This window comes from Coccinella septempunctata, chromosome 9 (genome assembly GCF_907165205.1).
Source record: "Coccinella septempunctata chromosome 9, icCocSept1.1, whole genome shotgun sequence".
Classification (NCBI taxonomy): domain Eukaryota; kingdom Metazoa; phylum Arthropoda; class Insecta; order Coleoptera; family Coccinellidae; genus Coccinella; species Coccinella septempunctata.
Genome location: NC_058197.1, coordinates 15,197,118 through 15,222,750, shown reverse-complemented (window position 1 = coordinate 15,222,750; position 25,633 = coordinate 15,197,118). Strand labels below are relative to the sequence as shown.

Genomic DNA, 25,633 nt, shown 5'->3' with positions numbered 1-25,633 from the left:
ACATCTTGCTTTTCAGACAGAGTAGCAAATAGGTCATTTTAGGGGGGTCTAACCCCTTGCTCATTTTTGACCCAAAAAATCGAGATTTTCGAAATCGAGTTTTTGAGCTTGGGTGGAAGCTTTGGCAGTGCTGATTATAAACCCGCAAATCCCAATTGGATCAGACTAATATAACGGGAGATATCGCAGATATAAAATTGCAATTTTTGAAAAAATGCCATTTCACAGATGAAAATCTAAACGAAGGGAGATAGGCTTTCGAAATAGCTCGCAATAGGTTCTGCGTGTTCGAAAACATATATTTCCATACCAAAATTTCAAATATCCGGCTCAGTTTAGGCGAAAATAAATTTTTTTGTTTTTCCACTTTTCATTTTCGAGTTGACTTCGAAGAGCTCTCTGGAGTGCAATTCTCTATCGAATCATCAACTGTTTTGTTTTCTAGAATCTTCGAAACAAATTCTATGCACTCCATATCCCAAGATAATAGTAGAACATCTTGCTTTTCAGACAGAGTAGCAAATATGTCATTTTAGGGGGGTCTAACCCCTTGCTCATTTTTGACCCAAAAAATCGGGATTTTCGAAATCGAGTTTTTGAGCTTGGGTGGAAGCCTTGGCAGTGCTGATTATAAAACCGCAAATCCCAATTGGATCAGACTAATATAACGGCAGATATCGCAGATTGAAAATTGCAATTTTTGAAAAAATGCCATTTCACAGATGCAAATCTGAACGAAGGGAGATAGGCTTTCGAAATTGCTCGCAATAGATTCGGCGTGTTCGAAAACCTATATTTCCATACCCAAATTCCAAATATCCGGCTCAGTTTAGGCGAAAATAAATTTTTTTGTTTTTCCACTTTTCATTTTCGAGTTGACTTCGAAGAGCTCTCTGGAGTGCAATTCTCTATCGAATCATCAACTGTTTTGTTTTCTAGAATCTTCGAAACAAATTCTATGCACTCCATATCCCAAGACAATAGTAGAACATCTTGCTTTTCAGACAGAGTAGGGAATATGTCATTTTAGGGGGGTCTAACCCCTTGCTCATTTTTGACCCAAAAAATCGAGATTTTCGAAATCGAGTTTTTGAGCTTGGGTGAAAGCCTTGGCAGTGCTGATTATAAAACCGCAAATCCCAATTGGATCAGACTAATATAACGGGAGATATCGCAGATTGAAAATTGCAATTTTTGAAAAAATGCCATTTCACAGATGAAAATCTAAACGAAGGGAGATAGGCTTTCGAAATTGCTCGCAATAGATTCGGCGTGTTCGGAAACCTATATTTTCATACCAAAATTTCAAATATCCCGCTCAGCTTAGGCGAAAATAAATTTTTTTGTTTTTCCACTTTTCATTTTCGAGTTGACTTCGAAGAGCTCTCTGGAGTGCAATTCTCTATCGAATCATCAACTGTTTTGTTTTCTAGAATCTTCGAAACAAATTCTATGCACTCCATATCCCAAGACAATAGTAGAACATCTTGCTTTTCAGACAGAGTAGGGAATATGTCATTTTAGGGGGGTCTAACCCCTTGCTCATTTTTGACCCGAAAAATCGAGATTTTCGAAATCGAGTTTTTGAGCTTGGTTAGAAGCCTTGGTAATGCTGATTATAAAACCGCAAATCCCAATTGGATCAGACTAATATAACGTCAGATATCGCAGATTGAAAATTGCAATTTTTGATAAAATGCCATTTCACAGATGAAAATCTGAACGAAGGGAGATAGGCTTTCGAAATTGCTCGCAATAGATTCGGCGTGTTCGAAAACCTATATTTCCATTCCAAAATTTCAAATATCCGGCTCAGTTTAGGCGAAAATAAATTTTTTTGTTTTTCCACTTTTCATTTTCGAGTTGACTTCGAAGAGCTCTGTGGAGTGCAATTCTCTATCGAATCATCAACTGTTTGGTTTTCTAGAATCTTCGAAACAAATTCTATGCACTCCATATCCCAAGACAATAGTGGAACATCTTGCTTTTCAGACAGAGTAGCAAATATGTCTTTTTAGGGGGGTCTAACCCCTTGCTCATTTTTGACCCAAAAAATCGAGATTTTCGAAATCGAGTTTTTGAGCTTGGTTGGAAGCCTTGGCAATGCTGATTATAAAACCGGAAATCCCAATTGGATCAGACGAATAGAACAGGAGATACCGCAGATTGAAAATTGCAATTTTTGAAAAAATGCCATTTCACAGATGAAAATCTGAACGAAGGGAGATAGGCCTTCGAAATTGCTCGCAATAGATTTGGCGTGTTCGAAAACCTATATTTCCATACCAAAATTTTAAATATCTGGCCCAGTTTATGAGAAAATATTTTGTTTTGTTTTTCTATTATTCAACATTCGAGTTAGGTTGTATCTAGCGAAATCTCGTGGTTTCGGAAATAAAGTCAACTATTTGTTGACAGTAATCACCCCTTTAATTCTTCCGCAACTATTCATCTACATCCTTTATATATGATGACCCGTGGAATGGACCGTTGATATTGAAAACCCCGTTCCGATTCCAAAAACAGAGATGGCCAAAGGAAAAAGCCTCAGCCTTAGGCCCACCAGTTACGAGAGCTCGTTGTTCCTAGGCCATCGAGTCCGAACGAAACTTTACCGATAAAACATTAATCGGTTTTTCTTCGAGGCCGGCCTGTTGACACGACAAATAAGTCGCCCATTCAATTTCCGAGGGTTTCTCGACGATAACAATGGGCGATCCGCGTACTGTTTCGGAATACAGGTAATTATTAATTTTTGAGCACATTTCACCTTTATATTTGGGACAAAAGGACCGGGCCGTGTTTGTGGTCCGTATTTATTTTGGCCATTTCGCGTTACGTAGGGTTAGAGGGAGGATTTCGTCCAGTATTAACTGGACGTTAATTATTCAGAGATAATTCTTTGGACGAAAGGGGAGTTTTCGATGAGCTGTTGCGATTTGGGATTAGCGGCTGGTTTTCGGGGGTCTTCGATCATTTAAAATTGTGGTAATCTACTTCTCTACTGACCAAAATATGAAAAAGATAACTCTAGAAAAAATACAGGGTGTATAGGTGAGGATTTTTTTTCAACAGAAGGTAGAATTGGTCGTTATGGATTGTTTCAGCAAAAATCACACTCATACAGGGTGATGCTGATTATATAACCGGAAATCCCAATTGGATCAGACGAATATAACGGGAAATATCGCAGATTGAAAATTGCAATTTTTGAAAAAATGCCATTTCACAGATGAAAATCTAAACGAAGGGCGGTAGGCTTTCGAAAATGCTCGCAATATATTCAGCGTGTTCGAAAACCTATTTTTTCATACCAAAATTTCAAATATCTGGCCCTGTTTAGGAGAAAATGAACTTTTGTGATTTTCCATTTTTCATTTTCGAGTTCACTTTGAAGGGCTCTCTGGAGTGCAATTCTCTATGGAATCATCAACTGTTAGGTTTTATAGAATCTTCAAAATGACTTATATGCACTCAATATCCTAGGACAGCAATAGATTACCCTCATTTCCAGGCAGAGGAGCAAATAGGTCATTTTAGGGGGGTCTTACCCCTTCCTCATTTTTGACCCAAAAAATCGGGATTTTCGAAATCGAGTTTTTGTGCTAGGGTGGAAGCCTTGGCGATGCTGATTATAAAACCGGAAATCCCAATTGGATCAGACGAATATAACAAGAGATATGGCAGATTGAAAATTGAAAATTTTTGAAAAATGCCATTTGCGAGATGAAAATCTGAACGAAAGGAGATAGGCTTTCAAAATTGCTCGCAATAGATTCACCGTGTTCGAAAACCTATATTTCCATACCAAAATTTTGAATATCTGGCCCAGTTTATGAGAAAATAATTTTTTTTGTTTTTCCACTTTTCATTTTCGAGTTGACTTCGAAGAGCTCTCTGGAGTGCAATTTTCTATTGAAGCATCAACTTCTTGATTTTATAGAATCTTCGAAACAAATTCTATGTACTCCATATCCCAAGATAATAGTAGAACATCTTGCTTTTCAGACAGAGTAGCAAATAGGTCATTTTAGGGGGGTCTAACCCCTTGCTCATTTTTGACCCAAAAAATCGAGATATTCGAAATCGAGTTTTTGAGCTTGGTAAGAAGCCTTGGTAATGCTGATTATAAAACCGCAAATCCCAATTGGATCAGACTAATATAACGGGAGAAATCGCAGATTGAAAATTGCAATTTTTGAAAAAATGCCATTTCACAGATGAAAATCTAAACGAAGGGAGATAGTCTTTCGAAAATGCTCGCAATAGATTCAGCGTGTTCGAAAACCTATATTTCTATACCAAAATTTCAAATATCTGGCCCTGTTCGGGAGAAAATAATTTTTTTTGTTTTTCCGCTTTTCATTTTCGAGTTGACTTCGAAGAGCTCTCTGGAGTGCAATTCTCTACTGAATCATCAACTGTTTGGTTTTCTAGAATCCTCAAAACAGATTCTATGCCCTCCATATCCTAGGACAGTAATAGATTATCCTGATTTTTAGACAGAGTAGCAAATAAGTGATTTTAGGGGGGTCTAACCCCTTGCTCATTTTTGACCCAAAAAATCGAAATTTTCGAAATCGAGTTTGTATGCTTAGGTGGAAGCCTAGACAACTCTCATTATATAACCGGAAATCCCAATTGGATCAGACGAATATAACAGGAGATATCGCAGATTGAAAATTGCAGTTTTTGAAAAAATGCCATTTCACAGATGAAAATCTAATCGAAGGGAGGTAGGCTTTCGAAATTGCTCGCAATAGATTCGGCGTGTTCGAAAACCTATATTTCCATACCAAAATTTCAAATATCCGGCTCAGTTTAGGAGAAAATAATTTTTTTTGTTTTTCCACTTCTAATTTTCGAGTTTACTTCGAAGAGCTCTCTGGAGTGCAATTCTCTATTGAAGCATCAACTGTTTGGTTTTCCAGAATCTTCGAAACAAATTCTATGCACTCCATATCCCAAGACAATAGTAGAACATCCTGATTTTCAGACAGAGTAGGAAATAGGTAATTTTAGGGGGATTTAATCTGGGGTGGAACAGTGTAACAATAATATCACTCTGCCAACATGAACACTTTCAATGATCCCCGTGTTCTCTACACTGTTTTCGTCCAAAATCTCACGATACAACAATTTTTTCAAGTGACCTGATGCAACTAATCAGATAGACTCGGATGTACTCAACCATTTATTTTCCAGCCGTATGTTTATGTTCTGTTTCGTTTTTTCCTATGCCGGAGTCACCTTCCACAGTACCGTAATTGAAATTTGATGAAATTCTTGGGTTTATAGCTCAGCCATCTCGAATATTTTATGAACCATTTTGGGTGAAATGACTCATTTCGTCATTTCGATGATTTTTCTACCTTCTGTCAGAACAAGGCTCACCTTTGAAAGAACCCTGTATACTCATCGAAAAGGAATGGCCTTATAGGGGTGGAAAAAACTAACCAGCCATGGAGAAAACCATGAACTATCTGGCTTCTGAAATAAATGCTTCAATGGACAGAAATAGCAAATACTGATACTAACAGTGGTCAAAGTATTGCATGGACTCTGCAATCGATGATACAACAACACAAGTTTTTTCGGACCCAAAACAAGAGAAAAAAAAGAGGATCCCGCATCGCAACAACGCCAACGGACGCGAAACAAAAGGATCCGTGGCATAGTTCCAAAGGAAATAAAGACAACTATAAGTAGGTGGCACCTGATATTGTTTCGAGCATTCTTAAGTTCGCTCTAGATCTGTCAGAACTGCTGGAGTGCGCACATACGTAGAAAGAACTGAAAGAAGACGACGGGCTGAACGAGCCTGAAAAGCCCATGGCTTGCTAGAATGCGAAGAGGGTCCTCGTCGCTCAGACAATTGAAGAGTGCCGGGGCCCTCTAGATTGATGAAGTGCGCCCTAATGAGCAACGCTCCAGGCCTACTGCCATCTCTTCAATCGCAATAAAAACAATATTGTTATTGCCATCGACGGGACCGTCGGTGGAGAGACGACGTTTTCCCAGTCTGACAGACGAGCCGGGCGCTGTTTGACGTCTGAAATATTCATTTTTAATACCTTGCACGCCCTGCTTTGCCGATTTGCAATCAGTTTGAGTAGGTGCTCCGACGACGTGCCGGCAAAGGGAATATTTTTCGCTCAAGGCGGATCGGGAATGATCCGTCGGACAAAGGGATAAGCGTGTCAAAGAAGTGAAAAAAGGCACGTGGAAATCCACGGCGTCTCTCGATAATCATGCTAATTGGGGATGATGTTCGCGTTTTTCCGCGAGATCTGAATTTCTTCTGCGAACAGCAGTAGAAAATTCGAAAGATGCAAGTTTGTCAACTCACCAATAAAATTGACCGAAATTCGTTACAGAAATCGTTCAAATTCATCACTATTAGTCATAGTTTGATAATAGGTTACATTTCACTGCTACCTTAAGGTCTGTTGTGCCCCCTATCAGAGCTGTTCCCACAACTGCAGTATCTGTGAGGGCTTCAAGGATGCTAAGTCCTCTTTCCTCCTTTAATTTTTTACATTCTTCACGCAGGCTTGCAATGACGAGGCATTCTATAACCAAATGAACAGGAGTTTGCATTATAGCATATTTCATTGAGTTTCCTTCGGCACTCTCATGTCAGCTCTGAATCGATGACATAGGAGTTCAGTGCTTTGATAGCTGCTCGACTATCAGAAAGGATCACTATGTCACATCCTTGATAGTTTCTCTCCAGGTTTATGTCCAGGCATCTTTCGATTGCAAGTATTTCTGCCCGAAAAATAGTCAAGCAGGAGCCTTACCATAGTGTTAACACTATCGTCAGAAAAAGTCTCAAGAGAAAGAAAAAACCAGAAGAGTTGCAGAATCCTTCAGATCGAGATCTGAACTACAGTGTTCAGGGTTCGGAGTGATTTTTCATTAAATGAATTCTACTCATTGAATCAAACCAATCACTTCAGCAAATAGCCGAAGAAACTTCATAAGATCCATGCTGTCAACTCACCAGTAAAATTGATCGAAATAAGTTACAGACATTGTTCAAATTTGTCACCATTAGTTAAAGTGTATAGATTGATAAGAGGGTTACATTTCATTGCAACCTTAAGGTCTCTTGTGCCCAGATCAGAGCTGTTCTCAAAACTGCGTCATCTACAGCTTGACCTCCAGCGAATGAACTCCAGTATCTGAGAGGGCTTCGGGAGTCCTAAGACATACTTTGCGCAGGCTTGCAGTGGAGAGGCATTTTATATCCAGATGAACAGGAGTATCTCCCCCTTCCCCACAGAATCTACACTTGTCAGTTTCTGATAAGCCCATCCTCATCAGAGGCTTCCTAAGGTGACAGTGTCCTCTGAAGAAGCCAGTGAGGAGGCGCAATACTTCTTGGATCTTGCCGTCTTCAAACTCCACAGGAATTTTTTGGGATGAATCATTCCTGGAAGATTCCTCTAGGGTGTTTCTCTTTTGGTTTCTGTCCTCTCAAGAAACTCCTTTCTTATAGATGCAGTTTTCTATACCACAGAAAGGCTCTGAGCCAGTAAGTGGCATTTGTGCTCCAATTCTGACGAGTGTATTGGCTTCCCATTTCTTTTGACTCTAGAGTGACCTGGAATCCCATCTTAAGAGACCTTGATGTTATTGCCCATTTCATTGGTTTGCCTTCGGCATTTCCATAATAGCTTTGAGTCTATGACATAGGAGTTCAGCGCTTTAGCAGCTTGACTAACAGAATGGGACACTATGTCACACCTTTGATAGTTTCTCCCCAGGTTTATGTCTTGTCATCTCTCGATTGCAAGTATTTCTGCCCGAAAAAAACTCAAGCAGGAGCCTAACTATAGTGTTAACACTAATGTTAGAAAAAGTTTCAGCAAGGAAAAAACCACAAGAGAAAGAATATTGCAGTATGTTCCTGAGTTGGACATGATGACTTTCTTCGAAACTTCAATGTTTCGAGATCTAAGGATTATCTGGAAGTATATGCTACACTTCCTCATTGGATTCCTAACAGGACATTGTCGCCTCAGGAAGCACCTAATGGGATCTAGCAGAAAACGACGAACGTAGATTCTGTTGGGAGGAGGAGGAAACTCAGGAGCAGGTGGTTGCCGATGCTAGTCTACGAAAAAAATGGTTCGGACAAGAAAACTGTAGAAGAAGAAGAAGAAATAACCTCTCTGAAGCCATCCCAGATACTGAAGGATGAACTCAAGAACTGGAGAGCGACCTGTAGACTTGGTGTTGGCGGGAACAGCTCTGATGAGGGGTATATAAGATTTCAAGGTCACAGTTCGATAAACACACAGTGCAATACACCATCTACTGCAAGATTTAATCATTATCAGACTGAATGGGTTTCTAGAATGAATAAAATATTGATCTGTTGATCTGTTTGAATGTTTACCAAAAGCCTGCAAGGATAGAAGCATCGCGTTCGATCTGTGCTCGATTTGAAAACGATGTAGACTTCTTAAACCGAACTGCTACTATCGATGAGACTTGGTACATTTCTACGATCCAGAAACAAAGCAACAATCGATGAAATGGCGACACTCTGGTTCTCCAAGACCTAAGAAGTTTCGTGTCCAAAAATCAGTTGGAAACGTTCATATTTCAGTTTTTTGGGATTGTCATGGAGTTATCATGATTAATTTTTTGAATAAAAAGGAAGAACAATAACCGGAGATTACTATTCGACATTACTGACCACTCTACTGGAAAAAATTGAAGAGAAAAGACGTGGAAAGCTATCCAAAGGTGTTTTGTTTTTGCAGGACTACGCCTCTGCACATAAATCTCATGTTGCCATGCAAAAAATTCGTGACTTAGGGTTTGAATTACTAGAACACCCCCCTTATTCACCAGATTTGGCTCCATCCGAATATCATCTCTTTCCTCAAGTGAAAACAAGTTCCAAAGGTCGTAAATTTTCTTCCAACAAGGAGGTAATAAAAGCTGTGGAGGTCTGGTTTGCAGAGCAAGAAGAAACATTTTTTTTGAGAGGTCTAGAGACGTTGCAGGTTCTCTGTAATAAATGTATCCAATTAAGAGGAGAATATGTTGAGGAATAAAATATTTCGATATTGAAATTTTGTTTGGTTCTACAGTAGGCTAAGGATTTTTCAATATATCCTCTTAAGACGCTCGTGTCCGGAAATCGCAAACCGCAAACCGCAACGCGGCCTGCCGCACGTAGCGTCTGCCGCATCATCGCACGAGGGCCGTCAAACGGCCGCTTCGTCGTCCGTTTTAATTGATATTGCCGCCGAGATCAACTGGTGCGAAACGTACCCGATATAATTCCGGGATAGTTGTTGCGACGTGAATATGTCCGTTAGCCGCGGTCGGCCGGACAATTCGATTAGAATAATATCGCCGAAGATGGCCGGACGCTCGCCATAAATCAGGGGGGGGACGGACGGCGGGCGTCGCGGTGCTGCGTGTCGGCCGGCAGCGTCCGAAACTACCGGCAACGGCGATAACATTAAACAGTTTCGTCCAGGACAAAAACTAATGTGCGTGGACCGTTTGCCGAATTTAATTTTCCGGATGGGGGGGTTTTATTGCAAAAATGTCGCCGCTCCGGTCGATTCCTGTGCCCGGACAGAAATTTTCGTTAATCTGTTGAACGTTCGGGTTATTATTGCCGTCGAATTGTTATTGGATGGGCCGATATGGGACTGCGCCACGTCAGCGTGGAACGTGGATCTCTGCGATCAACCCTACGCGGTTTTGACTTTATCGAGTAGCTTTTTCCACCCTTAGTTTTCTCAGAATTCCTACTTGTAGCTCAGAATTCTGACTCGTATCTCAGGATTCCGACTAACAAGTAAAAATTATGCCTTGTATCTCTTCTGAGATAGGACTTTTTTCCTTCTTGTATCTCAGAATTGCCATTTGTAACTCAAAATTCTGACTTGTATCTCAGAATTCCGACTTACAAGCCAGAATTATAACTTACAAGCCAGAATTATGACTCAAGAGCCAGAATTTCCACTTGTAACTCAGAATTCCTACTAGCAACTCAGAATTCCCACTTGTAACTAAGAATTCTGACTTGTATTCCAGGATTCCGACTAACAAACAAAAATTCTGCCTTGTATCTCTTCTGAGATAGGAATTCTTTCCTACTTGTATCTCAGAATTCCTACTTGTAACTCAGAATTTCCACATCTAACTCAGAATTCTGACTTGTCTCTCAGAATTCCGACTTACAAGCCAGAATTATGACTTACAAGCCAGTATTATGACTTACAAGCCAGAATTATCACTTACAATCCAGAATTATGACTTACAAGCCAGAATTATGACTTACAAGCCAGAATTTCCACTTGTAACTCAGAATTCCTACTAGCAACTCAGAATTTCCACTTGCACCTAAGAATTCTGACTTGTATTTCAGGATTCCGACTAACAAGCAAAAATTCTGCCTTGTATCTCTTCTGAGATAGGAATTCTCTCCTACTTGTATTTCAGAATTCCTATTTGTAACTCAGAATTCTAACTTTTATCTCAGAATTTCTACTTGCAACTCAGAATTCCCACTTGTAACTCAGAATTCTGACTTGTATCTCAGAATTCCTACTTACAAGCCAGAATTATAACTTACAAGCCAGAATTATGACTCAAGAGCCAGAATTTCCACTTGTAACTCAGAATTCCTACTAGCAACTCAGAATTCCCACTTGTAACTAAGAATTCTGACTTGTATTCCAGGATTCCGACTAACAAACAAAAATTCTGCCTTGTATCTCTTCTGAGATAGGAATTCTTTCCTACTTGTATCTCAGAATTCCTACTTGTAACTCAGAATTTCCACATCTAACTCAGAATTCTGACTTGTCTCTCAGAATTCCGACTTACAAGCCAGAATTATGACTTACAAGCCAGTATTATGACTTACAAGCCAGAATTATCACTTACAATCCAGAATTATGACTTACAAGCCAGAATTATGACTTACAAGCCAGAATTTCCACTTGTAACTCAGAATTCCTACTAGCAACTCAGAATTTCCACTTGCACCTAAGAATTCTGACTTGTATTTCAGGATTCCGACTAACAAGCAAAAATTCTGCCTTGTATCTCTTCTGAGATAGGAATTCTCTCCTACTTGTATTTCAGAATTCCTATTTGTAACTCAGAATTCTAACTTTTATCTCAGAATTTCTACTTGCAACTCAGAATTCCCACTTGTAACTCAGAATTCTGACTTGTATCTCAGAATTCCTACTTACAAGCCAGAATTATGACTTACAAGCCAGAATTCCCACTTGTATCTCAGAATTCCTATTTGTAACTCAGAATTCTGACTTTCATCTCAGAATTCCTACTTGAAACTCAGAATTCCCTTTTGTAACTAAGAATTCTGACTTGTATCTCAGAATTCCAACATACAAGCCAGAATTATGACTTACAAGCCAGAATTTCCACTTGTAACTCAGAATTCCTACTAGCAACTCGGAATTCCCACTTGTAACTAAGAATTCTGACTTGTATTTCAGGATTCCGACTAACAAACAAAAATTCTGCCTTGTATCTCTTTTGAGATAGGAATTCTTTCCTACTTGTATCTCAGAATTCCTATTTGTAACTTAGAATCCTGACTTTTATCCCAGAATTCCTACTTGCAACTCAGAATTTCCACTTGTAACTCAGAATTCTGACTTGATTCTCAGAATTCCGACTTACGAGCCAGAATTATGACTTACAAGCCAGAATTATGACTTACAAGCCAGAATTATGACTTACAAGCCAGAATTTCCACTTGTAACTAAGAATTCTTACTTGTATTTCAGGATTCCGACTAACAAGCAAAAATTCTGCCTTGTATCTCTTCTGAGATAGGACTTCTTTCCTACTCGTATCTCAGAATTCCTATTTGTAACTCAGAATCCTGACTTTTATCTCAGAATTCCTACTTGCAACTCAGAATTTCCACTTTCATCTCAGAATTCTGACTTGTATCTCAGAATTCCGACTTACAAGCCAGAATTATGACTTACAAAACAGAATTATGACTTACAAGCCAGAATTTCCACTTGTAACTCAGAATTCCTACTAGCAACTCGGAATTCCCACTTGTAACTAAGAATTCTGACTTGTATTTCTGGATTTCGACTAACAAGCAAAAATTCTGCCTTGTATCTCTTCTGAGATAGGACTTCTTTCCTTCTTGTATCTCAGAATTCCTATTTGTAACTCAGAATCCTGACTTTTATCTCAGAATTCCTACTTGCAACTCAGAATTTCCACTTGTAACTCAGAATTCTGACTTGATTCTCAGAATTCCGACTTACGAACCAGAATTATGACTTACAAGCCAGAATTATGACTTACAAGCCAGAATTATGACTTACAAGCCAGAATTTCCACTTGTAACTAAGAATTCTTACTTGTATTTCAGGATTCCGACTAACAAACAAAAATTCTGCCTTGTATCTCTTCTGAGATAGGACTTCTTTCCTACTTGTATCTCAGAATTCCTATTTGTAACTCAGAATCCTGACTTTTATCTCAGAATTCCTACTTGCAACTCAGAATTTCCACTTGCATCTCAGAATTCTGACTTGTATCTCAGAATTCCGACTTACAAGCCAGAATTATGACTTACAAAACAGAATTATGACTTACAAGCCAGAATTTCCATTTGTAACTCAGAATTCTTACTAGCAACTCGGAATTCCCACTTGTAACTAAGAATTCTGACTTGTATTTCAGGATTTCGACTAACAAGCAAAAATTCTGCCTTGTATCTCTTCTGAGATAGGACTTCTTTCCTTCTTGTATCTCAGAATTCCTATTTGTAACTCAGAATCCTGACTTTTATCTCAGAATTCCTACTTGCAACTCAGAATTTCCACTTGCAACACAGAATTCTGACTTGTATCTCAGAATTCCGACTTGTATCTCAGAATTACGACTTGTATCTCAGAATTCCGACTTTTATCTCAGAATTCCGACTTGTACCTCAGAATTCGTACTTATTATCCAGAATTTTGAGTTCTATATCAAGTCGGAAATATGCGTTCGAAAGACAATATTTCAGTGTGGCAATACAATGCTATCGTAGGCGGGATATACTCAGTCAGAATTCCCAATTCCCTCCTGACTGTCGATAGGTTTCTTCAGTCGAATCTCGACCTGAGATTGTATCTGACCTGGTTATCAAAAACGTGCCTCTATTATCACGCAACAAATTTCCTCCCCATACCTCCTAACCAAAATCAGAAGGGGGGAAACAGATCCGAATACGAAGAAAAAAAATGCCGCCGTCCAAAAACTCCTAACAATACGTCGTCGTTACGCTGCACAAGCTCGGCCGCCTACGTCCCGCAATTAGCAATGTCCAATCTAATGACTGTACCAACTTGAACCACAGACATGGTAATTTGCACATGTGCCTGCCGAGAGCAAAGAGAACACGAATTCTTGCTCTTCCCTCGCTCAATTCTATTTTGAAATCTATTTTCATTTCACCAGCATGAACGGACATATACACGGCCGTCGTGCAGTTTTATCTAATTACATTGTTTCGCATATTTATATGTATACATATATATGTAGGTACCTTTCCGCATATGATCACGCCCCTCGTCCGTCCGGGAGTTTTCCTTTTGACGCTGAGAAAATCCTAACGACGGGAAATTAAATTAAATCTGATTATATGGTCCGGAGGTATGGAACTTGGAAGGTGTGCGGATCTGATGAGCGTAATTTTCATCAGGGCCCACTTGTGTGAGGCGAATCAACGAATTATTTCGCCATCAGCGATACACAAATGAATTTTTGGCAACAATGGTCTGAGGAATTTTAAGCACCGGCAATTAGATCGGCGCTTTGCATGTGGGAAACTCTGAGGATAGGTGAATCATCATCCGGAAGATACGGCGGTATCTCGGAGGTGTTTGAGGATCTTTTGGCGTTGTGTTGATGATTTCTAGGTAGTAGTATACTTCCATTCGAGTGTGGTGCTTGTTTATTTAATAACCCATGTCGTTGCCGATTCAAATTTTTTTTTTGTGTAGCAGGGGGAAAATCTGCAAGACAGACGAACACACCCTCTCCTGAGGGGGAACAGTGTGGGGATTCTCGCTCTCTTGAGCTCGAGACCCACTAAAAACCCTTAACTGCTTCTTCATAGGTTCCGGGCATTTTGCCTATTAACCAGTTGACTCTTATGGTTTCTGGACTCTCACACGATCATAGTCGTGTTGATAGTTGTATGCTGCCTATAGCTTTTATAGGTTAAGCTCTTCTTTGGTTACATTTAAATCCTTAACTGATCTCTCGGTCTTCGGTGGTAGGTTTTTGACCTTCTAGCTTCTTCCGTTGGATCGTAGTCGACTAATCTTCGTAGTTCCTCATTTGGATGTTGTTTGGCTTTGTCGAATATCCTTTCCGCCTTTCTCTTCATAAATTCTGTAACTAGTTCCCATTCCAAGTCCTTGTAGATTTGTTTGTTCCTAACAAACCAGGGTACGTCCATCGCCATTCTAAGGAGTTTATTCTCAGTGGCCTGTATTCTCTTGATGTGGGTCTTGGCTGCGAAGCCCCATGCCGCCGATCCATATGTGAGTTGTGGACGCGCAATAGTTTTAATCATCGTCAACTTGATGTTCTTATTCATATGACTTCTTCTGCCTATGAGTGGATAAAGTCTACTCATTGCGGCTTTTGTTTTATCAACTGCACATTTGATGAGGTTTTTCCATGTAAGTCCTCTGACAAGCTTCACTGCTAGGTATGTTGCTTCATTTTTCCATTCAACCTCTTCTCCATCAACTTCAAGGTTTTCTTCCATCCGCAATCTTCTCTTGTGCAGTAATATTGCTTGAGTCTTTCTTCCATTGATTTGGGTTTTCCATTTGATGCACCATTTGAGTAATTCATCTATGGCTTTCTGCAGTCTCTGGTGTATGATCTCTGGGCGTCGATGTCTGAACGCTATTCTTGTGTCATCTGCGTACAAGGTGAGCATATTTCTAGCATTCTTCGGGATATCATAAACGTATATTACGTAAAGCAGAGGTCCAAGTACCGATCCTTGAGGCACTCCCGCTTCCAATTGTCTGGTTTGAGAGGTTGCTCCATCTATCTTCACATAAAAGTTTCTATTCCTCAGATAGTTCCTTATAATCTTGCACAGCTAGGTCAAATATCCTGCTTTTTTCATCTTGTAGATTAGGCCGATTCAAAACCGATCCGTTCGATGTTTTACCTCGTCCTAATCTCTGCCCACCTATTAACGCTCGAATTTCGACGAATGGTCGTTTGTCCGGCCGAAAATAGACGCGGTGGACGTATTAGAAACGAGCAGTCTGGCAATTAATATCCCGGGGTGTCGCTTATAACCGGGCGAATTTTCTATTACTCACTGGCCCGTATATCATCGGACGGACCACCGAACGGTTCCGTCACGCTAATCAGATTGGCTTAATTTCAGATTCGAAGATCGACGATTTTCGGGCACCCACGTACGGGACGGATATCTAAAGGCGACACGCACGTGGGGATTCGCCGTACGGTTGATAGTATGTTCGATACAAGTTAGACAGGAAATCGAACTTTCGCAGGCTAATGGTTGTATTCTGCTTTTCATCTGTAAGTTACAAATCTGTAGAGTACGAACATTCGGTCAGACAGGTTCGTAAATAATGAAATTCTGGAAATGTTCCTGTACCTATCTTCAACACGGTGTTTAGTTTGAACTACTTATCGTAAAAAGTTACGGATTTCTGTAAGCTACAGATCACTAAAAACGTCCAGGAGTTTATGAAAAGTTACAGATTGACTTACAGATGAAAGCAGAATACCACCATAATTCACCCGAAATATAATCCGTAGTTGCTGATGCCAAAAACACTTCACTCTCCACTACTGGGATATATTGAAAAATTCTTAGCCTACTATAAAACCAAACAAAATTTCAATATCAAAATATTTCATTACTCAATATATTCTCCTCTTAAATGGATACATTTACTACAGCGAACCTGCAACGTCTCTAGAACTTTCAAAAAAAATGTTTCCTTTTGCACTGCAAACCAGACCTCCACAGCTCTTATTACCTCCTCGATGGAAGAAAATACACTACCTTTTGAACTGTTTTTCAGTGGTGGAAAGAAATGATAGTCGGATGGAGCCAAATCTGGTGTATAAGGGGGGTGTTCTATAGTAATTCAAACCCTAAATCACGAATTTTTGCATGGCAACATGAGATTTATGTGCAGGGGCATTGTCCTGCAAACACCCTTGGACAGCTTTCCGCGTCTTTTCACTTTAATTTTTCCCGTAGACTGGTCAGTAATGTCCAATAGTAATCTCCGGTTATTGTTCTACTTTTATCCAAAAAATCCATCATGATTACTTCATGGCAATCCCAAAAAAACTGAAGCAAGAACTTTCCCAGCAGATTGTTGGACATGAAACTTCTTAGGTCTTGGAGAACCAGAGTGTCGCCATTCCATCGATTGTTGCTTCGTTCCTGGATCGTAGAAATGTACCCGAGTATCATCCATAGTAACAATTCGGTTTAAGAAGTCTACATCGTTTTCAAATCGAGCACAGATCGAACGTGATGCTTCTACCCTTGCACGCTTTTGGTCAACATTCAAACATTTGGAGAATTGGAGATCCATTTCGCAGCAATTTTTATCATGTCCAATTTGACGTGAACTATATGATGAACGCGATCGTATGAAATATTCAGTGCTTCAGATATCTGCTTAAGCCTAATTCGACGGTCTGATAAAATCATGTCATGAACTGCATCGATATTTTCGGGGACTGACACAAAAACTGGCCTTCCCGATCGGTCATCATCTTCAATGGAAAATTTACCTCTTTTGACGCTTACAGTCCAACTTTTCACGGTCGCATACGAAGGACATTGATCACCAAGGGTATCAAGCATATCTTCGTAAATCTGCTTACCTCTTAACCCTTTTAAATACAGGTACTTGATGATGGCTTTATACGCCAATTTTTCGGTTTTCACAATTTCGGTGGACATCTTCTTCCTTTTATTTTATTGCGTAACTCTGGTTTATTATTTTTGACCTCAAACTTCACACTGACACTTCTAATGAGTTACTGTTCGTTGCTATGGTAACGCAATATTATTTTTTATGCATGGAACTGGTCTAGGCTAACTAGATATCAATATATCCTCGTATTACCCGAATCAACATGGCCATCACACCGATCGTGTTCTGTGATCGAAGTTAACTTGTCTTCCGTCAAACTGACGTTAACCTAACCTAACCTACATAAGACAACGATTGCTAGTTACGAATTCTCTGGTCCCTGAGAGCTGTCAAAGACAGACTCAAAGTCCTAGAGCCGTTGTTTCGGCCACGGTTTCGAACAGCAGTGGATCCTTTACGATCGGCCGAATATGTTGTAGTTTATTAAATGTTTGGATATTTTCGCCCCCGCAGTCGAATATTCAATCGAACGAAAATAGACGCGCGACGGTGACGTCACCGTGCGGATGACTTTCGAAATGTATGGAATTCGGATGAAACAAAGACGTCTAATTATACCATTGCCCGATGAGTTGTATTTCATTTCTACCTTATACGTTCAAGTGAAATACGAAGAATTGAGCTCCTCGCAACTGGTTGCACAAATAACTAGTTCATTTCGGCCATTTCCCGAAACGTCAGAAGTCATTTTGACGTGTGGCTATCGAATTTCAGTTGTTTTTTCTTGTCGAGATCGAATATTCGCGAGCGAAAGTCGAGGAACGGAGATCAAGAACGTCAAGGAAGCGCATAAAAAATGTCGCCTGGCGTGTCGAGAACATAGACGGGACGGAACATAGATGGGAGACGAAAAAGTGCTGAAGGTATTTATAAAGGTGACACTTGGAAATTGAAGTCCCGACCTCGCGTCCCAACGACATATCAGTTGGAGCTGAAGAATGGGATGATATCCGCGACCAGTGGCGTAGTTTTGAGTTCCCAACTAGCAAAGATATATATTTTATGATTTTTAACTGTTTTATTTTATAATTTATTTATTACTGCCGGTCGAATGCAAATTTGTTTTATTGAAATTGCCAGTGACGCAATCAAGCTTTTAAGAAGATATTGCACGCGGACGTAACCTTTAAAAAATAATTTTATAATTATCCTGACTGTCACAATAAAAACAATATATAATATTTATAAAACCAAAAAATTCTCTACTACTCAGTTTATTTTCACATATGTATTAAGTTTAACTCCTTGTTCACTCACCTCTATCGTGTATTGTACTCGTCCTTGTCTCAGCGAGTTGCGTGTTTTCATCCCAAGTGACAGGTCCAGCCTAGGTTCGTTTTTGGTTCGTTTCTGAAATTTTGAATTTCGTAGCCGCACCCTCCTCCTTTATCCGGGCTTGGGACCGGCACTGGAAATTAATGCTACTCGCATCAACATTACCAGAGGCGGAGTTACGCGGCCCACTCTTTGACATGTTTTTATTGTCTGTCTCGTTTCCCGAATTCGCGTATTAACCGATCAATTTTCCCGAACGAATACGCTTATCGATCGATGATGCAAAAATGCATCAAGCCCACCCTTTGACATGTTTCTAATAGGTCCTTTCGTTTGCATAAAAAGTGTAGCACTTATCTACACTCGAATTGATTTACACCAGTGTAGAGGAAGTGTAGTTTATCTACACATAGTCAAAAGGAGATGTAGATAAACTACACCTGCTCTACACTGGCGTAAATCCAATCAGCAAATGAATACTAAAATCGAGTGTAGAAAAGTGCTACACTTTTTATGCAAACGAAAGGACCTATTGTCTGTCTCGTTTCCCGAATTCGCGTATTAACCGATTAATTTTCCCGAACCGATTCGTTAACCGAGTTGGAGTTCAAAACGCACAATTTCCCCAAATTTCAAAATGTTTATCGATCGATGGTGGAAGACTACACCAGTTATTCGATCGACGATGCAACAATACATCGAGCCCACACTTTGACATCTTTCTATCGTCTATTTCGTTTCCCGAATTCGCGTGTTAACCGATCAAGTATCACGAACCGAATCGTTTACCGAGTTGGAGTTCAAACACACAACTTTCCTTCATTTCGGAATGTTTATAGATCGATGGTGGAAGACTACAGCATTCATTCGATCGATGATGCAACAATACATCGAGCCTACCCTTTGACATCTTTCGATCGTCTATTTCGTTTCCCGAATTCGCGTGTTAACCGATTAATTTTCCCGAACCGAATCGTTTACCGAGTTGAAGTTTAAAACTCACAACTTCCCTACATTTCGGAATGTTTATAGATCGATGGTGGAAGACTACACCATATATTCGATCGATGATGCAACAATACATCGAGCCCATCCTTTGACATCTTTCTATCGTCTATTTCGTTTCCCGAATTCGCGTGTTAACACTCCAGTACTCGCGCGTCCGATAGATACATAAGCAATACGTGGAGCCTGGGGTATTGAAGTACCCCGCGCGAGTACTGGAGTGTTAACCGATTAATTTTCCCGAACCGAATCTCACAGAATTTTTCAAAATAATAGATCATTCGGAAAAAAGTCTCTGAAGATTCCTGGCGAAAGTCAGTCGAAACGTTGGATAGATTTTGCCAAAATGATACGAATGGCCCAGAAAATCCTGCTACGAATTTTCCCGCATAATTTTTTTCACGATAACAATTCGATGTTCGCCTAGAAAGATGTTCAAAATACGCACCTGGGAGTTGTTTACAAGTTGGGAGGAAGTAAATGATAAGATAACCGGATTCGATTCGATAAAGTGGGCATGGCTCATTGTTGAGATCGATCGGAAAACGACATTAGTGAATTTGACTTCGTTCATCTGCCTAGGAACGGATTGAAGTTTTAATTGAAATTTTTTATTACACTTTCTGCGCAGTGAGAAAATTCGAAGCTGTGAGTAATACCGAAAATAATCGAAGAATTATGGGAATAATTACAACTCATTGTTTTTATTTTAGCGCTGGGAAAAATTTGTACCCATAACGATAATTCATATGAAAAAAATTTTTGGCGACTCTCCATACATAATTTCTCCAAGAGTTTCCACAACTAAGCATTAAAAATCATTTCTACTTTTTGCTGAGATTAAGGTAACAGGCTTTGACATAGTTTTACAAGCTTGGTTTTTGAGGCTGTTTGAAGTATCTTCGAAAAAGATGTGAATAGCTACCCAAATGTTGGTTAGATTGAGGTTTCAACTATTTTATCTTTTCAATAGATTCTTTTCCCATTACGCATCCAAAGAAATTATGTTCGATGTTTCTGCTGCATTTAAATGTTAGATATTCGTTTTTTCACATCTCTCATTGTATTTTTGAAAGAAAACACAAATTTTCAGGGTCAACGTTGATACACCACTACATCATGCAGATGGCTTTCTCTGCTGACAGCTCCGTGAAGAACTGGAATTTAAGGTGAGTTTTTTTGAAAATTATTTGAGGAAAGGCTTGCATTATTATTGGTTTTCTTACCCTGAAACAGAAGGAACAATGGTGAAAAGATAGGAAAATGTTTTTGTTTGTTGCTTATCTCTAGCAAACCTTGGTGAGCTAGAAAAGTACAAAAATCTTCTTCATAAACTTTTTAGGGTTTTCACTCCCAATCTCTGAAACAAAATCAATTAAAAATGAAATCAACGATTTGCTCCTGCTTAAATTCTTGCACTAATTTGTCAAGAGCAAATTAACTAGAAAAAAATTGTTGCCTGACAATGAACTCAAAATAAATAACGTTGAAATTATAATTCTAAGTTGTAACGTTTCGGAGTATCAGACTCCTTCATCAGACGAAAAATCTATTTTTGAAAATCTTCTGAATTGTGGCTTTTGTTTGACATTAATTGTCAACACACAGAAACAGAGACTGCATAGAAACGTTGATTCATTTAATTTTGACAAATTAGTGCAAGAATTTACGCAGGAGCAAATCAATGATTTCATTTTAATTGATTTTGTTTCAGAGATTGGGAGTGAAAACCCTAAAAAGTTTGTGAAGAGATGCAGAATCCTCCCAGAAAAAATTTCAATCGATATACAAAAATCTTCACCTAACCGTTTCTAAGCAATAAGGCCAAAAAGTGAATCCCTTGTTGAAGCACGATTCCTTAAGTTGAAAGGAGTTTCATTATGTGATTTTTCAACGAAATAAATGAATTTTTATATCAAAAATTTGGTGGATGCTTGTCGCTTTGACAAGTTAACTGAGCTTCATTCGTGTCAGCCAATATTCGACAGGATTTTAGGGTTGATGATGAGGGGACTCAGGGGTGTATTTGTTGCTAAGGTTGATTTGACGTCTTCTCTTATTCTCAAGTAACAGGAATAATACCTTTTCGTCAATTCCGTCCAAAATTCCGATTTTAATTGGAAAGTAAACTTCGCGTGAAAAAACATCAATCTTCCACTCCTACGCCATTGATCGGACCCGTTCAAACTCCCACTTTATTTACGTGCTCCTGGGTGCAATACATAGAGCGGATTCTTGGCAAACGTCTCCGAAAGCTATTATCGAAGACAATAACATACTGACTTTACCTACAACGTATACATTAATAAAGGATACATATTCCTGGATCATTCAAAACATTTCGAACGTCGCACGGTCGGAGATAATAACTTTCGAAACGACTATGAGCGCCTGTTCAGGAAGTCGTTGCTGACCGTCCGAGGTCCAATAACACCCACCGCGAGCGTCGTGTACGAGGTGCCAATGAAAATATGAACAATGGGTACCTGATTCCGGAGAAGGAGGTCGTGACCTTGATCCTTCGCCACGAGAGCCTCCAATTTATGTATCAGATGGAAAAAGGGACAACAATTCTTCATTTCAGTGAAAGAAGGGTTTCCATCGAACAGAAGTTCGAAGTTCCTAGAGTTTATTGATCAGCATGGGGATGTGGATGCAGTCCTGGTACTGCGTGAGAATCTGGAAGCAGCTGGCATCATAAAATATAAGGAACAGTCACAAGACTGAAACGTTCCATCAACATTCTGAAGATTGTAGACTGGCTGCAAAACTTGGGCTTTCAATCAGTCGAACTGTTCTTCTCTGGATGGATTCCTTCACCACTAGAGCCTCCAATTTATGGATCAGATGGAAAAGTGGACAACAATTCTTCATTTCAGTAAAAGAAGGGTTTCCATCAAACAGAAGTTCGAAGTTCCTGGAGTTTATTGATCAGCATGGGGATGTGGATGCAGTCCTGGTACTGCGTGAGAATCTGGAAGCAGCTGGCGTCATAAAATATAAGGAACAGTCACAAGACTGAAACGTGCCATCAACATTCTAAAGATTGTAGACTGGCTGCAAAACTTGGGCTTTCAATCAGTCGAACTGTTCTTCTCTGGATGGATTCCTTCACCACGAGAGCCTCCAATTTATGGATCAGATGAGAAAGTGAACAACAATTCTTCATTTCAGTAAAAGAAGGGTTTCCATCAAACAGAAGTTCGAAGTTCCTGGAGTTTATTGATCAGCACGGGGATGTGGATGCAGTCCTGGTACTGCGTGAGAATCTGGAAGCAGCTGGCGTCATAAAATATAAGGAACAGTCACAAGACTGAAACGTTCCATCAACAGTCTAAAGATTGTAGACTGGCTGCAAAACTTGGGCTTTCAATCAGTCGAACTGTTCTTCTCTGGATGGATTCCTTCACCACGAGAGCCTCCAATTTATGGATCAGATGAGAAAGTGAACAACAATTCTTCATTTCAGTAAAAGAAGGGTTTCCATCAAACAGAAGTTCGAAGTTCCTGGAGTTTATTGATCAGCACGGGGATGTGGATGCAGTCCTGGTACTGCGTGAGAATCTGGAAGCAGCTGGCGTCATAAAATATAAGGAACAGTCACAAGACTGAAACGTTCCATCAACAGTCTAAAGATTGTAGACTGGCTGCAAAACTTGGGCTTTCAATCAGTCGAACTGTTCTTCTCTGGATGGATTCCTTCACCACGAGAGCCTCCAATTTATGGATCAGATGAGAAAGTGAACAACAATTCTTCATTTCAGTGAAAGAAGGGTTTCCATGGAACAGAAGTTCGAAGTTCCTGGAGTTTATTGATCAGCATGGCGATGTGGATGCAGTCCTAGTACTGCGTGAGAATCTGGAAGCAGCTGGCGTCATAGAATATAAGGAACAGTCACAAGACTGAAACGTTCCATCAACATTTTGAAGATTGTAGACTGGCTGCAAAACTTGGGCTTTCAATCAGTCGAACTGTTCTTCTGTGAATGGATTCCTTCACCACGAGAGCCTCCAATTTATGGATCAGTTGGAAAAGTGGACAACAATTCTTCATTTCAGTAAAATAAGGGTTTCCATCGAACAGAAGTTTGAAGTTCCTGGAGTTTATTGATCAGCATGGGGATGTGGATGCAGTCCTAGTACTGCGTGAGAATCTGGAAGCAGCTGGCGTCATAGAATATAAGGAACAGTCACAAGACTGAAACGTTCCATCAACATTCTAAAGATTGTAGACAGGCTGCAAAACTTGGGCTTTCAATCAGTCGAACTGTTCTTCTCTGGATGGATTCCTTCACCACGATAGCCTCCAATTTATGGATCAGATGGAAAAGTGGACAACAATTCTTCATTTCAGTGAAAGAAGGGTTTCCATCGAACAGAAGTTCGAAGTTCCCGGAGTTTATTCATCAGCATGGGGATGTGGATGCAGTCCTAGTACTGCGTGAGAATCTGGAAGCAGCTGGCGTCATAAAATATAAGGAACAGTCACAAGACTGAAACGTTCCATCAACATTCTGAAGATTGTAGACTGGCTGCAAAACTTGGGCTTTCAATCAGTCGAACTGTTCTTCTCTGGATGGATTCCATCACCACGAGAGCCTCCAATTTATGGATCAGATGGAAAAATGGACAACAATTCTTCATTTCAGTAGAAGAAGAGTTTCCATCGAACAGAAGTTCGAAGTTCCTGGAGTTTATTGAACTGCATGGGGATGTGGATGCAGTCCTAGTACTGCGTGAGAATCTGGAAGCAGCTGGCATCATAAAATATAAGGAACAGTCACAAGACTGAAACGTTCCATCAACATTCTGAAGATTGTAGACTGACTGCAAAACTTGGGCTTTCAATCAGTCGAACTGTTCTTCTCTGGATGAATTCCTTCACCACGAGAGCCTCCAATTTATGGATCAGTTGGAAAAATGGACAACAATTCTTCATTTCAGTAGAAGAAGAGTTTCCATCGAACAGAAGTTCGAAGTTCCTGGAGTTTATTGAACAGCATGGGGATGTGGATGCAGTCCTAGTACTGCGTGAGAATCTGGAAGCAGCTGGCATCATAAAATATAAGTGGACAACAATTCTTCATTTCAGTGAAAGGAGGGTTTCCATCGAACAGAAGTTCGAAGTTCCTGGAGTTTATTGATCAGAATGGGGATGTGGATGCAGTCCTAGTACTGCCTGAGAATCTGGAAGTAGCTGGCATCATAAAATATAAGGAACAGTCACAATACTGAAACGTTCCATCAACGTTCTAAAGATTGTAGACTGGCTGCAAAACTTGGACTTTCAATCAGTCGAACTGTTCTTCTCTGGATGGATTCCTTCACCACGAGAGCCTTGAATTTATGGATCAGATGGAAAAGTCGACAACAATTCTTCATTTCAGTAACAGAAGGGTTTCCATCGAACAGAAGTTGGAAGTTCCTGGAGTTTATTGATCAGCATGGGGATGTGGATGCAGTCCTAGTACTGCGTGAGAATCTGGAAGCAGCTGGCGTCATAGAATATAAGGAACAGTCACAGGACTGAAACGTTACATCAACATTCTAAAGATTGTAGACTGGCTGCAAAACTTGGGCTTTCAGTCAGTCGAACCGTTCTTCTCTGGATGGATTCCAAGAGGTGCAGTGAATGTTACGGCGCTGAGCTAGCCATATGGAAGCGAAATGGAAATTCTGATCAGCTCTGGGCCTTGAAAAGTGAAAGAATCTGATTTGATATTACCTAGCCTTGAACAGATATCCCAGCTCGTTTGCAGCACACTTTGCAATGCTTGCAGATCTTCTCCAACAGACCGAAGAATTGACAGTCACACCGAAAAGATGCATAAGCTCCATTGGATGAAGCACAAGAACCTCCACCATCAAATCAGAAGTCAATAATTGATTTTTCAAGGAATAGTTGTTGTTTGGTCTTCGAAGCCTAAGTGGCAACAGATTCTCTTGGCCTCATTCATTTATCTTCTCGAAATCTTCGTCCAAGGTCAAGGAATGGATTTGCTGGCACCTATGGAAGTCAGATTCGATAGAGGTCAAAGTTGTATCACTGATAAATATCGTCAAATGCAAGGTGATGTCATTCGTGAACCTGACGAGCTTCTACGGGGAGGAATGTGGTGACTGTTTATATCTTCGTCTTTCCAGCAATAGTTGCATCCAGAAACTTATTCAACTCTTTGACTGCCAGAAGGTATCTTACAGTATTTCTTCTGGTTCTTCATCTGTTCTCCTCTGTGGTTTTTTTGGAACCGATAAAAGTTTTTTTTCGTTAGTCCAGCATAGAAAAGGAAACTTGCAGCATGATTATTCTTGTTTTTATCGGAGTTTCCAGCTACCTATCGAGTAAAAATCCAACAAATGGA

The 25,633-nt window shown here is 39.9% G+C and overlaps 1 long non-coding RNA gene across 1 annotated transcript in view; it reads left to right on the top strand.

The window, feature by feature from the left end:
- The window catches only part of LOC123320769, an 80,854-nt gene that overhangs the window by 31,097 nt on the left and 24,124 nt on the right, over positions 1 to 25,633 (top strand). Inside the window, exon 3 of the long non-coding RNA XR_006538796.1 lies at positions 20,365 to 20,440. This is a non-coding gene — a long non-coding RNA (uncharacterized LOC123320769). The remainder of the gene's footprint in view (positions 1 to 20,364; positions 20,441 to 25,633) is intronic.